We start from the raw sequence: 13,679 nt of genomic DNA on the forward strand, positions 1-13,679 counted from the left end.
TTGTACTTGGGGTCTGCCAGATTCCAATTTTTGTTAAGGAGTGAGCTTTTAGCCATTCTGAGATTGGTGAAGAAATGCTTGTTTCCTGCAGATAGGAGACCTGAGTTAGAAATAAAGGTTATCTAAGACCATACCTACTGGTGGTGTTTGGTTAAGTTTTTCTGGATTTATGAAAATAAATTCTAAGTCAATTTGACACCACAATCTGAATTTTCTGAAAGTATGCTGAATTTTGAGCAAATGCCTACATTTCTAGTACAGTATGGAAAACTTCAGAATAAGCAAGATTTCCTAGTGAGCAAAAGGATGTGCCTATTGACAACCCTTACATCTTAGCAGAAGCAGAGCTCCTCAGGCTCAGCTTGCTGATGAACAACACAGGGAAATTTTATGATGGAAAAAAAAACTGTTCTTTGAATCACACAACTTGGCAGCAATAGGTTATCAAATACATATCTGTCCCAAATAATGCTGGCACTGTAATTCAGTTACTTAGCAAAGTAGCTGTGCAGGGTATTACTGTCCTGTGCCTCACAGGTCAGGTTTGCTGCCAACTGGGTCATAAAATAATCAACAAACAACACTCCAGAAAGGATGCTAGATTCCTTCCAGCAGCATCTACCATTAAAGCAATTACATATATTTAGTCAGTAGAAGGCTGAATTTTCACTTCTTTATTAACAAACTGCTCAAGGGGGTCTGATCAGCAAGTAACATTCATGGCTGAGTATAAAGTCAGGCCATTAATTTTTAATTCATGTAAACCTTTCAGCTCATGATACTGCCAGAAAGGACAGCTTGAAAAATAAGGAATAGTCTGTTTGTAGGTTCCCTGGACTTGGATTGGATACATCATCTGTGAAATACAAGCAGCACCTGGCTTACTACTAATTTCATGGCTGCATAAAAACTAAGAGCACAATACATTCAAAACAACACCCAAACACTCAACCTTAAGTATTCCCCTGTTCTACCAGGAAAAAAAACCCACACAAACACAACACAAAAACCAAAGCCCCAAACAGAACAGCTGTAATGGTTCTGCTATGGTTTGGAAACCAGTGCCATGAGCGCAGCCCCTCAAGGCTCATGCTGGCTGAGGTCTGCCTGAGCTCACAGCAGAGCCTCCCGTGCAGTCACGGCCAGGGACATGGCCCTGTTCCTAGCCACAAGCTGCATACGGCTTCCAGGAGCTACTGCTTGTGAAACGCAGACCAGATCTTTCACTCCAATCCTACAACCTATGTTACAATCCCTTTTTCACAGCTATGTTAAATTCCTAAATAAGAGGGGCGGTATGCATTTCCAGAGCTAAGAGGACAGGTAGAGAAACACTTTCCTCAATGTCATTTCTACCTGCTTGCTTGTCATTCGGACTGTAGGGCAGTCCACAGAGTATTAAGAAACGCCTGCAACAACTGGACTGACTTTGAATAATTTCAGAAAACAAATCCCCCCAGTGGTGGCTGCAGTTCTCTCTCATTCACCATCAGCATATGGCAACAAGTGATTCCATCAAGTAATCTTGGCAAAACTTGGAGAGATTGTTTTGAATTTCCTTCATAACTTCTCAATGCCCAACTGTATTAATAGCTGAAGATGAAACACCACTGTTGTGGGTCTTCTTGATTCCATGACAATTAATTCTAATGGTTCATGTGGCACTTCACTATTTCAACATTTGCTTAGATTCATTATGACCAAATGACTGTTCTACACAGCGACTTGCTGGCAATAAGGGAAGAAGAGCAGCCAGCATTTTAAGTCCATGGATAGATACATTCTTGAGCCAAACAATAACCAGAAATACTAACACTACATAAAGTACATCCAAAGTTAGTAACACTATCTGCAGAAAGTTCCCTACCTATAGCCCAGTTAGGCGCCATGTCACTCCTCAGAAAGGAGTTACCTGGATGGTTTTGAAAGCATCATCCCTCACCCACCAGACACACACAGGTCTGGGAAGAAAGTCTGGGAATATGAATGGCTCTGTTTGTTTGAATGACAAAACAACATCATAAATGGCATTAGTCCTTTTCTGTACTGACTGAAGTGGCTCTGCTAAGACAGAGACAAAGGAATGAACGGTAAAAGCAGCAGGGGGTCGAAAGTCAAGGCCCAAAGCCAAAGCTGCCAATAATCAACTATTTATAATGTAGAACACGCAAAAAGGCCCATGCTGTTCCCTTAGAATTACATACCCTCCATCCTTGATCTACAGTGTTAGAATTAGTCTAGTCTTCATGTCTCACGCCCTTAATGCATCCCCCCCAAAGCTTATGTGACATGAAGAATCAATGCTAGCCTGGTCAATGGGCTTCTGGTGCTTTTATGTTGTTGCTTTTCAAATGTCTGAAGTCCTTTGGTATCCTTTGTGTGATTACAGCACCTACAGAAGATTGCCAGTCACCTGCACTACGAGCTGCACCAACAGAACAAAACGTAGATTAACATTAATCTTCTCCCAGAAGATGCCCTATTTCTGTCCAGTAATTGCCATAATGAATACATGATTGCTTGTTCAGGCTTCCTGCTATTCTCTACTAGCGACTTTCCACCTCCACCAGCTTCTGCAGCTCTGCTGTCTTAGGGATACTTAACACGTGGGCTTTATCATCAGCTGCTTCTCCTGTACTGGTGTCAGAGGAAACCAATTGCTCAGTCCACATACATTAGCACAAACTCAGAGACACTTCAATTTCTGCTCAGCAGCCCAGAGAGAGGGGCTGGGGAGGGACAGGGGACAGCACACAGGCAGCTGTGCTCACAGGCTGCTGGACGGGCGATTGAAGCACTGGCCGCTGTCTCCTCTGGCCCGAGCACAGCTCAGCACTTTCCTCAAGCTGGCTGCAGTCTGCATTGTCTGGAAGTGCTCCACAAGCCACAGCTTTTGAACAACAGTGCTGCTTCTGACGGGGAATTTTAATAACATTTTTTAAGAGCACCTATCTGCATTGTTAAAGCAGGGAGTAATTATTAGAACATCTGGAAAACACCAACCTACGGATATGAAGCAACACCACAAACACAGGCTTTTGCCACTGCCCACCACTGCCACCCTGCTAAAGCACAGTGATGTGACAAGAGATAAGGATTGCTCATTCATCCTGTACAAGAAGCCTCTGTCAGTCCCTCCATGCTTTCCCTAAGCCACACGACTCAAAATCCTACCAAAAACTGAAAACTAACTTTCAGTCAGAAGAGCTGGAATAAAGCAAAGGAAGTAACTTTGCTAGGACTATTAAATATAGTGATAACATGAGGCTCAACATGTTCTGTATACAAAAAGGAAGCATGCAGTTCAATAATCCGCATGCATTTTTCTTACTCATGGATTGTTCTCTCAAAGATGTGCTGAAATTTGACTAGATGCCCAGTAAGCTAAGGATCACGGTTGTGATATTTGGCTTTGTCAATTGTTTAATATGACTGCTTAAAACCAGAAGAAAATAAGAAAGCCTTCTACAGAAGCCTCTGCAAGTAACCTGCTGCCTTCTCCCTCAAGGCCAGTACTGACACTGACACAGCAGAGATGCAGAGCATTCCTCCCTCCCCTCGCCGTCCGTCAGTTTGCACCTTCTCTGGTAAGGCCAGGTCATGGTAACTATTCGACAGAGTAAGAGCCAGTATGTCTAATGGATGTCACCCTAGTAGGTTACAGAAATTTTCAACCTACAGAGCCTACAAAAACCGACAACGTAAAGGATGTTAACATACACCGTAATATAAACCTAATACATTTCTAAAATGGTTTGTACCCCAATAGAAGGTGTTTAAGGGTTCAAAGTTACATAAAAAAAATAAATTACTTTAATAACCCCTGTTTGACTCCTGCTCTCAGCTGAGCAAAAGTTTTGGTGTGTGGCTGTAGGGGCAGAGGAGCCTGGCCACCCCAAATGGAGCAAACAAACAGCCCCAAGACCAGACAGCTGTGTGATCGGCAGAGCCAGAAGCCACAGCTGAGGCCACTGCTTTGAAGCACTGCTCAGCCTGAACAGCAGCTAATGTACTTTTTATGCTAATTTTCAAGATATCTGGTCAGTGCCAGTGTCTGAAATGTAAAGGGTGGGAGGGATGGTTCTTTTGCCCATAAGAGCACACTTCTGCTTCGTACAGATAGGATTACCAACTCACAGGCTCTTGTCAGATCAGGTTCCTTGTCAGGAACCGTTCAAAATCACTTAAAAATAATCCAGACAAATAAATAACTAGTGAGACACACACCTCTTGTTTCAACCCTAACAACAAATGGTGCCAGTCATTTTTATTGACATCTTTTTTTTTTCCACACTTCAGCATCAGTAAATAAAACAAAAAGCACAATACACACAAACAGCATGTATACTACATATAAAGTGAGTTGGTGAAAGACATCAGTTGTTCTGATGCAAAAATACCATCTTTCTGTTCCCTGTGTTTTTTACAAGCTGTTGCAATGACAGGCTCCTACAAAACACTGCAACCACTATGCTATTTGGAAAGCATAGCAATGCAAGCCTCTGGCAAAATGAGACCTAACTATTTCTTTCCAATAAAACCATCTCTACTCGTACCACAGCTCTAGCCATCAGGTGGCATAATTTTTACCATAATAAAAATTAATTATTTTTTTTAAAAAATCAATATGAAAATATACTTCTGGGTGCAATTCAAGTTACATTTGAGTTTTCAAATCATCTTGAGGGTTTTGGGTTTTTTACAATATTTTAGTCCAGCCACCTCAAACATCCTTAAACAAATCACTACACTTAAGTCTTAAACATGTACTTTTGATTACTGGTCATACAATGTTTAGTTTTCTCATTAAAACAGTGGAACCAAACAGTTCAGAGTCTATAACTTTAGTCTTTCCAATATCATCCAACAGTTCCCCAGGCTTTCATGTCCTGATCTTTCTAATTACACATATTCCATTTTGTTTCAGAAATTATTCACAATCTTTATGTAGTCCCTTGTTCTTGATTCCTCCCACCTAAAACTTCCTTTCCTCTTCTGCATGACTTACCAAACTGAAACACCTGTAGAACATGTTCACCTACTGTGGAAAATTTCTTCCCTCTTCTACTCTTGATATCTCCTGAGGTTAATCAGGCTCTTGGGTTCGTTAGGCTTGAAATGACATTCAAATAATAAGCCAAATAAAAAATGAATTTTATCTGAAATTCATACCTCAGCATACAGAACAGGCATACGACTACAGAAGCTTCTGTATTAAGATATCCACTGTATTGTTCCACGTTAATGTGAACAGTTAGTCAGGAGGAGTGTCTCTTCCTAAATCCTATGTCCTTCCTTTTTGACAGATGGGGTCTTTTTATTCCCACTGGATCCATAAAACTCCCTTGGGCTCTTACAGAGAGAGCCCTCCACCTGCAGTAATGCAACAGAAGAGGAAAATGGACCTGCAAATGATTTTTCACAATACTTTTGGTTACTTTAATAATACATTAACTCTTATAATTGGAAAAAAGCAATAGAACAGGCTGCATAAATGCATGGGCACAACAGTAAACAGCATTACTTTTTCCACCATGGCATTAAGTGCATTCATCTGTGCCATAAGCTGGATTCACAATACAAGGGCACTATGTGTTGCTTATTTCCCTTGTACATGAGATACAGGTTTTACAGTTATACACCATAAGCCTGAAAAATCAATGATGTAAAAAGCACCTTCCTACAAGTATTTTTACTCTCCTCCTTGCTCTGATGCAAGTTAGGCATGCCCCTCACCACACTTAAATGGGTGAATGCCATCCTTTCTTACCATCACCTCCAGCATCCCTGCGCTCAGCCAAAGCAGTATCCACTGTAGTTAGCACACTCATGTATGCCTTGTGGTAGATAAATTACACACCACCAAGGAAAGGTGTATGGACCCAGTACAATCAAAGAAATTAATTCTCTCAAAGCTACCTATTATTTCAAGGAAATTAGCTATACAAGCAAAATACTTAGCTAAGAACCAGCAGTAAAACAAAGCACAGGCTGTTTTACAACAGTGACTGCTTTTTCTGAAATAGTTTCTGAAATATGGCCACCCTTATTAAATACACCTTAGTTCTGGAAGATACCAGAGCTCACCACACAGTTCCACAAAAATAGCCTTCCTCACAGGGAGGTGAAGGGGCCATTTCTCCCCATCCTGGGCTGCAATCCCTCCGTGCCGTACACACTGTCCTGCACTGGCAGAATTGGCCGACGTACAGGAGGCCAGCAGTGACCGTATCACATAACAAGCATCTCTCCTGTGCAGTGTTTGTTAGCACCCCCCAGCACAAGCAGACCCGGAGGCTCAGTGCTGCTCTCCAAAGGTCAGAAATCACACCTAAAAAACCTAAAATGACCGTCTCAACACTCCCTCTGATCTCACATTGCAGTAACGTTGTGGCCACAAGTACAGTCCATTCACATGTACTGGACCAGCACGCTGGCACTGTCTGGAACAAGCACAAGTCAAGTCTGAAAAGTTTCAGCTGCATGTGCTTTGGTTATGTGTGTGGATAAGCCCCAAACTGCAAACAATTCAGGGAAAAAAAGAACAGGATTTCCCACTGCAGGCTGCATATCATCCCTTCTGGTGGCTCAACTCACTGCAGCAAGCACGGTCCCTAGCTTATACCCTACAAAAGCCAGGACTCGAACTGGAAGACCAAAGAAAGACCCAGTGTAAGCACAGATCCCTGGGTTTGATCTGCACATGCTGTTTACACGCTGTACAGATGGGCTTGTGGAGTCCTGACTGCATCATATTCTGTTTAACATCTCACTTTGTCCTTAGAGCTGCTCTGTGCCCCAATTCAAACTGTCACAGTCATTACAACAGTGATAGTTTTCCTTGGGGGTTTCTTGTAAGTAAAAGTTCCATAGCGTTCCCTGGACATACTTTACTAGGCTCAGCCATAAAAAGTAATTAAAACCAAAGACAGAGCAACTCATTGCTTCCAATTGCTTTTCTTCTCCTGATCCTCATCCCAGACCTTCTTACTCCAGGCAGAACAGATAAAGCTTGATCCCAAATGTAATCACAGTCAGTCTCTCTTCAACTCATGAGAAGCAAGGGACAAGAATCACCATCTAGATGAAATCCTGCTTTCTTTTCACTCACTTTTTACAGCATCACATAGAGCTACTAGCAATCTCAGGAACAGACTAAGCTTTTTTGGATGAAACCAGTACACAAGGCATTGCTCAAAATAATTACAAAGTACATCCATAACATGGTTCTTGAGCAAACACAAGTTAGTAAGCATTCGGTACCAAATGCAAACAGTATTTGCAGTCACGTGATAAGGAAGAGCCCACTGCACCAATTCATTCTCAAGGTAACACGGTCAGAAATTCCTGTGTGTGTGAAAACGGCAGGCAAAAAAAGAGAAACTGTGAAACACAGCAGAAACCAGGCTGCTAGCTGAACATTGGAGAGCAACTGGGAATAAGGCATGCAGTTCATGAAGTGAAGCAAAAACTGCCAAGCACGCTCATTTAACCGAGACAGCTGAAATAAAATTTCTTGGTTCTTTCAGGCTGTTTCTCCTGGCCTACAGACTCTCAAAAGAGAGTCAGACTTACCACTACCCAATCCCCAGACTCCAACAGGCAAAGGAGGAGCTGTTTGGCTATACCAGTAAAGTTGTAGAAATGAACGATGTACAGATTAAAATCCAAAACTGCTGCATACTGATCAGGTACACAGATATCTGTTCACAGAACTAACACAGGTACAGTTTCTACCTACAGGGTACCGTCAACACAACCTAGACATCCACTGGAATATGGAGCCAGACCAGGAGGATTTGAATGAGCATTTTATAGATGTAGCAGATTTTTCATGGCTACAAACAGCCACTGCCTTTACCTGGAGAGGAACAGGCTAAAAAATACCTCTCCCCAAATTCCCGGCTGCCCAGACCTTAACAAAAGTCACTGCAAAAGCTGGTGTACTGAGCCCAGTACAGCAATACCACAACAGCCTGGAGGAACAAGCCAACAGCCAGTGAGCACAGCACTGGAACAGCTCCTGATGATACGTCAGGGTTTGATTTCTCTCCCACCAAAAGTCCAGGTTTTACCAATCTCACTCTCTCCTGAGGCAGTCAAACTCCAAACTCAATTTAAGCACTTGAATGATGCAACACAACAGTTGTTATTAATAACGTAACTCTTTCCAACTGCCCCTCAGAATTGTGTATTAGGTGCTGATAAACCTGTATTGCACAAAATGACCCTGTAGCGCATCTGAAATACTACTTCATGTTTGGACTGACTACTTATAAACTGAATTTGAAGGTTGTAATGGATTTATGACAGTATTTAAGGAGCTTTTAAAGTTTTAAGTGTTAATTGTCTCCACCCCTGCTATTGTCCAGTGTTTAAATGGTACCCAAATGCAACTGATAATTCATATTTATGTCTTCACATATCATCTTTGTTCTAGGATTACAAGCAGTAAGCTTATTAAGTGATCAGAGACAGAAATCTTTCGCCTTAATGAGTGCAAAGCTGGTGAAGCATCCTCTCTGCCCATTCTCAGTTCAGTTTCCCATGCACCCGCCCTAGGTAGTCACCTGTAGGCTTAGCCAGTCTAGCACTGTGATACCCTGCTGTGATTCTCATTTCTCCTTCTTGGTAACCATTTAGAGAGACCAGGTAAAGCCTCACCCCTTCCACACCAGAAGAACAGGTGCTGTGCTTACTCTTTTAATGCTTAAAATTTTCTGCTAAATTTACCAGAGCTCCATATCCTGCCATCAGCATTCCCCACGCAGACTTCATTGTTCCCACCATATCTCCAGCATCCTCGATGCAGCCCTGTATGACCTTCCCCCTTATGACCACAATCCCACACAGTGACTCCCTTCCACGAAACACAGCTGCTAGTCTGGATGCATAGCAGAATGAAAGACTATGTTGCAGACTGTATCACTACAAATTGGAGTATCTTAAAAACTCAATGTTATAAAACTGAGCATGATTTAGAAGATACGGATATCAACATTGCAGTCAGTGGGTTTTTTTGAAACAAATGTGCTTAGCATGATAAATATGAATAGCATGACAAATGGAGTTTGAAGCTCCTGCATACTCGACTACTGCTATAATCCTTCAGCTACTAACTACATGGGTAACAAATGATGTGGGACCTTACACCCGAAAAGTTGCTCTGAACCAAGTGCCTGTGCACATGCACATTTAATACAAGTAGTTCATGCATCAGTGACCATTACTGCCTGAAGCCGAAGACTAGACAATGGTGTTTTCCAGCAGTTATTCCTTCAGTAAAAATAATTTTAATTGTCTTTTACATCCTCACATTACTTCCAAAGTGCTCAGCAAACGGCAAGGAACATTGCCTTGTTTAGGCAAGACATTATGTCTCAGTCTACCATAAAACACCCTGCTACTGTAAAGTGTTTCCAAAGTTTATATTAACTTATTAATAAAACCACAAAGTTTCTGGTGATAACTTTCTTTACAATAGAATACCTGCTTTCAAAAGGCCAACAAAGTATCATGCTTAAACATATTTTCATTTAATTACCTGCAGTAAATGTGATATGGACAAGATTAACCTGTCAGGAAACAGCCTTTATGATTTACTGTGAAAAATTGTTTCTCAATACATTGAGAACCCGATCTTTGGTAAGAGGATGCTTGTTAATCTCTCATGAATCAAAATGATGTAAACACTCACCCCATACAAAGAACTTAAATTGGGATTCATATGCAAGAAAGAAAGATTTCCCTTGTGATAAACAATTCGAGTACAAAGTGTTCCTTCAAGTCCTGACATAAATTGCTCCTGCCAAGCTAGTATCTCATTGCATCAGCCTTTTGCCTTTGCCACGACTGTAGTGGCAGCCCTGCTGCCTCTCCGCCCGCTTTCCAGAATTACCATCCCAGCTCTGATGGGCCAAAGACTTGTCTTTCCATCAGATAAATACTTGGTGAAAAAACAAGGAAGATTTAGTTAAAAGGAACCCCATCCTCTAGCTAATCAACCATTTAGCGACTTCCAGGTGGACTGAGTAGATTGCACTAGTAGTATCCTTGCCCTTCCTTTCCCCACAAACTTTATCCCCTCTTCTTGTTACTCCTATCATTTTTATTTACTTGCAGTGCTTTGAAAATATTTGACACCCACCTTAAGATTACAAGAGCTTCAACTGGACTGAAAACAAGTGTTGGTTGTGTATGATAAAACTTTTTTTTTAAATCAGACAAAAAGAAAAAAATCAAAGCATCTCTGCCTACGTTGCTTTCTCAATGACAAATATTCACAGCTTCTATTTTGTCCACAGAAATCTGGTATTTCAAATAAGATACACAATGTTATATTTATTCAGCTCAATGCTCCCATTAGTAGCACAAGATAAACACTGGCTTTGATAGAAAACAATTTCTACAGCAAAAGGAAGCGTCACTTGACCGAAACAAGGCCTTATCTCTAGTTCATAACACCTTAACAGAAATGTATATACAGTTAAGGGAAAGCAATCCTGTGACTGAAAGTTATACCATAAAACAACCAATATATATTATACTTTCTCAGCCTCCAGATCACAGAAAAAAGATATCAACCCAGAAACAGGGGAATTGCCGTCAAGGATTTATTTGAGCTTTCCCTACTGGAAACGGGCACAAGAGGTCACACACAGTAGCACATGCTACTTCAGTTAGTAAAAACATGCAGAATCAGCTCCATACAACTCTGGATCACACCCAGCGTGGCACAGACACCTATGCTTCACTGTGCTACAGAAAATAACACTTCCATAGAGCCCCTGGTTTTATACATTTGCGTGCTGCTGCACTGCTGCTGTGCAAAAGCATCTACACCAGGAGACTATGAGACAGCCTGTGGCGATGAAAACATACCTGGAGAATTTCACTCCAAAATATTTGGGGGATATGTATGACTCCTCTATAAATTACAGCAATTATTTTCACATATTTAACAGAAGTACCACTACCATTTACTGGCAGTTTTAGAAATGACTCCTGAGAAGCACTGCCTGCTGTCTTGCTTGTCAGTTCTCCACAGAACATGCTAATGTCCTGAATTAACACAGCAAGTAGCAACTCTAGTAAAGCGAGACAGAGATGTTGTGGAGATGAAAGACACCAAATTCCCATTTAAAAATTGCAAGCTGTCTGAGCAACTTTCAGTAATATTTACATTTTCTCACTCAGAACCACAAAACATCTCAGTTGCAATCTACTCTAATCTCAGTATTTAAACCAGCATCTTTTAAAATAAACACCAGTATTTAAATCAATCTTCCCAAATCTCCTTGTATTGATTCTATTCCCAGCTTACATTTTCATCACTGATTTGAACAACCAAGTCTAAGCTATAGCTAAGAGTCTTTCAGACTTAAGCACCACTTTACCAGGTAAATACCATTTTTCCTATCGGTAAACACTTACTTAAAGCATTTATAAAATGGAATCCAACTCAGGCAGTGGACTACAGTTTTTTTAATTACTTCATTCTTACTTCTGATTTAACCACGAACAGAAAGATGACCAGATGTGGGTCTTTTGTAATTGCTACACGAGGAGGAAAGTGAAGCTGTGACTGAACAGAGTAAGTTAATAATACATTAGAGTCTGAACGAGATAGATGCTACTTAAAAGATGAGTAACTAATGCACATCCACACACATGATCGCTAGAAGTAGCCCCACGAGAGTTTACAACAAATATCACTGAAGACGCTGCTGTGAGAAAACACTGCTCCTCTGCAGTGACACCGTCTGTGTTGCACACCACCGCTCCGAGCATTTGCACGATTTGTTTTTTAAAATACTGCCTGTGCTCAGGTTTTTTCCCCGTGCAATACTTGGAGTAGACCACACACCCCAAGAAAGGCAATCAGTTACAGATGGCATGAAAAGTTGTTTTTTAAAAAAAGAAAAAGAAAAAAAAAGAGGGGAGGGGGGGAGTTGTATAAACTGGAATAAACCACACCGAAGAGAAACTCCGACCAGGTCCGTCAGGGCCGGGAAGACCGAGACCCCGGCAGCTCCCCCACCGCCCCGCTCTGCTTTTAAGCCAGAGCCCCTGCGGAGAAGGTTTCTCTGAAGAACGGTTTCTCCAGCGCGCCAAGGCGGGCTCCCCTTCCCCGCCACCCCCCCGCACCCGGGGCCGCTGCACACTTCGCGCCCCGGCCGCCCCGCCGCCGCCGCGGCCGGAGCTGCCGCCCACTGCCACGGCCCGGTCCGGCGCCGCGCTGCCCGCGCCAGCGGGACACGCCGGGCGCCAGCCGCCCTCGGGGGCGCTCCGACACCGACCGGGGCCGCGGGCACCCGTCACAAGCCCCCCGCCACCGCCGGGCGAGAGCCGGGCGCCGGGGGAGGAGAACCCGGCAGGAGCCGGACCCGGCCCGAGGAAGCGGCCCCGCGCCCGCTGCACGCGGGACGCGGCGGGCGGGGGGGGAGGCGCGCAGCCGCCGCCCGGTACTCACCGACTCGCTCAGAAACTTCCCCCCGAGTTACGGTGGCGCGGCGGGCGGCGGCGGCGGGCGCGGCCCCCCCCGGCGGGCGCCGGCACCATGGGAGCGCCTCAGCGAGCGGCCGCCGCGGCGGCGGCACCGCCGGGCATCGCGCTCCCTCCGCCCGGGGCCAGCCCCAACTTCTGAGCAGGCAGCGACTACAGGCGCGGGCGGGCGGCGGGCTCAGCCCGCACCCCTCCCGCGGGGCGGGGCGGGGCGGAGGTCAGGCCGGGGCCGGCGGGGGAGCGCACCGCCCCTCGGCGCACCGCCGCCCGCCGCCGCAGCGCGCACGCCTCGCTGCCCGCCGCGCTCTGCGCGCCCACCCTGCCCCGCCGTGTCCCGCCGCTCAGCGGCCGCCGCCGCCTCCTCACCCCATGGCCGCCGCGCCCGCTGGGCCCTCCGCCCGCCGCGGGGAGGGGGCAGGGAGCGGGCTCTGCGTCGCGCCGGGGAACATGTCTGGCGGGGCGGGGGGCGGCGCGGCCCCGGCAGCGCGGCTGGCTGCCCGGCCGCCCGGGAGCCCCAGCCGGCGCCTGTCACTGTCACTGCGCCGCGGGGCTCCGTCTAGGGGAAGGTGGCGGCTACTGCAGCGCTTCTCGCTGCCGGGGGGGCGGGAGCTGCTCCCCCGGGACGCCGGCTCCGCGCTGTGGGCGCCGGGGGCTGCGCGGAGGCGTTACCGCTCCGGCACCGCCTCGGCCGCGGCTGGTGCGGGGCGAGAGCGGGGGCTCCGGTAAGGTGCGGGCAGGGGCGGGGTGGGTCTGGGGGGGCGGTGAGGGCGATGTTGGGGACGAGGGGTGTCGGCGTGGGGCACGCGCGGCTGCCGGGGAAAATGGAGCGGCTTTGGAGCCCGAGAGTGCGATGACGGGCACCTTCCTCACGCAGGGCCGGGTAAGGGGAGTGTAGGCGTGAGCTACAGCAACCTGGGGACCGACAGCTTGGGCTTTAATTATTGTAAAATAATTAAAAATTCTCTTTTGAGAAACAGCTTAGGAAAGTGAGCAGTCAGAACGACCATAGTGCCATCAGTTTATTTTATTCGAGTACCATTTACATTCACAAAGTTCCAGAGACGGACCCAGCAGAAAGGTGACTTCAGCAGTGGCAGTACTGATCTTTAAGGCCCTTGCAGCACCTACATGCACACACACACACACACACCCCCACACACCCACACACCCCCCCC

The 13,679-nt window shown here is 45.4% G+C and overlaps 1 protein-coding gene across 3 annotated transcripts in view; it reads right to left on the reverse strand.

Moving 5' to 3' along the window:
• The window catches only part of GHR (growth hormone receptor), a 125,487-nt gene extending 112,861 nt beyond the window's left edge, over nucleotides 1-12,626 (reverse strand). For 2 of the 3 annotated variants that reach the window (XM_056324082.1, XM_056324073.1), the window contains exon 1: nucleotides 12,473-12,626. The gene's annotated coding sequence lies outside the window, so the exon portion shown is untranslated. The remainder of the gene's footprint in view (nucleotides 1-12,472) is intronic. The other variant, XM_056324078.1, reaches the window with a different exon arrangement.
• Nucleotides 12,627-13,679: the final 1,053 nt, after the last annotated feature.

The sequence above is a fragment of the Falco biarmicus genome, chromosome Z, assembly GCF_023638135.1.
Source record: "Falco biarmicus isolate bFalBia1 chromosome Z, bFalBia1.pri, whole genome shotgun sequence".
Lineage (NCBI taxonomy): Eukaryota > Metazoa > Chordata > Aves > Falconiformes > Falconidae > Falco > Falco biarmicus.